At 37.8% G+C, this 1,766-nt stretch overlaps 1 protein-coding gene across 1 annotated transcript in view; it reads left to right on the forward strand.

The window, feature by feature from the left end:
• Positions 1 to 1,766, forward strand: part of slc38a4 (solute carrier family 38 member 4) — a 55,756-nt gene that overhangs the window by 23,499 nt on the left and 30,491 nt on the right. The window lies entirely within an intron of this gene.

Raw genomic sequence — 1,766 nt, forward strand, 5'->3', positions numbered from 1 at the left:
TTCCAGTCTGTGATTATTCATCAACATCCATTCCTTTAATTTTAATCTAGATTATTCCTAATTCCTTCTTTTCTAACTAAAACATTAGGTATCATTTCCTATAAAGGAGGTTTATTGGCCATAAATTCCAAAAATAACTGGAAAACTAAAGTTAATAAGTTGCATGTTACAAAGTGTTAAACGTAAAAAAAAAGTGATGAAAAAGGGGACAAAAAAAGTAAGAAAATGTTAAAAACATTGATTAAAAAATGTCAAAAGTGTTGCTTTTCAATTTTGACGGGAAGATAACACAAGGGTTAACTGTTTCACTGATTTGTTTTGTTTTTGTGACCAAATGTTTTAATTAAAATAATTATAACCAATCACAAACAATATGCCAAGACAAGAGAATATGTCTCAAGACCAATAAAATAAATAAATAATAAAAACCGGAAGGAGAGAAACAACAACACAGCAGCAAAAAGCAACGTCCGCAGCTCACAAACGACACACAAATAAAATGTTCTCACTGTTTTTTTGAAGTAAATTAAATGCAACATCTTTCCAAATATCAATAAGTAATCATGGTAACCCTCCTTTTGTCTTCGGGTCAAATTTGACCACTTTTCAAAAAGTGTCTGGATCAGAAATGTGTCTCTCTTTCAATCAAATGTGACTCTGGTAGAAATGGTGAAATCTGACCACTTCCGGGTTAGGCCCCGCCCAGTCCGAGTATGGATACGGATACAGATAATTCATGTGGTAAACAGATACAGATAATGCTGTACTCGCTCATCCCTAGTAAAGTGTCTGTTGTCGACAGGAAATCTCGTTTGCAGCCTGTCACAGGCACACTTAGAAGATTTGGATTCTTTTACTCTAACCACATGGGTTGGGGTTCCAGGTTCCGAACCCTCTGAACGATTTTGTCTTTTGCCGTTAGAAAGTTGCTGTGTTGCAGTTTGTCCCTCTCATGCTGTACTGTGTGCGTGTGTGTGTTCCTTCTGTGGGACAGCATTACTAAGTGGACAGAGATAAAACCTCATCCCTGACATGAACATGACCTTGGGCATGGCGATATCCCCAACGCTGTGCTCTGATTGGTTGGTTGGCGGCACAGCCTACTCCAAAATCACTGACAGTTGCCTGCAGCACTCTTGGGTGTGTGCGTGTGCAGCGCATGTGAAAATATTTGTGAGTGTCTTTGTCGGTACAGAAGAGAGAGCACAGTGACGGCAGTCAGTTGTTTCGTGTGTGTGTGTGTGTGTGTGTGTGTGTGTGTGTGTGTGTGTGTGTGTGTGTTGTGTGTGTGTGGTGTGGTTGTGTGTGTGTGTGTGTTGTGTGTGTTTGTGTGTGTGTTGTGTGTGTGTGTGTGTGTGTGTGTGTGTGTGTGTGTGTGTGTGTGTGTGTGTACGCGCACAGACTATTTAACAGCATTGGTGCACTCTGGTGTCTTCGTTTTACGGTGGCAAACATTCTGGCCATGTAAAAATTAGATTTACAGATTACATTTCTCTACATTACTATCTATCTATCTATCTGACTCCGACAGTTATGGATTTTTAAGGTTGATACCGATACGAATATTTGGTTATTTAAAAATCGGATATTCCAATATATCGGCCGATATATATTTAAAAAAAATCCAGAAACACGTAACAAAACATAAACAGATTTCCCTAACATTAGTTATTTGTAGTTATTTATGAGTTGTTACTCAAATAATATGACAATTTATTTTGTCACAACAGATCAGAGGAACATAAAAATATATTAAAGTTCTGATA

This window comes from Etheostoma spectabile, chromosome 23 (assembly GCF_008692095.1).
Source record: "Etheostoma spectabile isolate EspeVRDwgs_2016 chromosome 23, UIUC_Espe_1.0, whole genome shotgun sequence".
NCBI classification, from domain to species: Eukaryota; Metazoa; Chordata; class Actinopteri; order Perciformes; family Percidae; genus Etheostoma; species Etheostoma spectabile.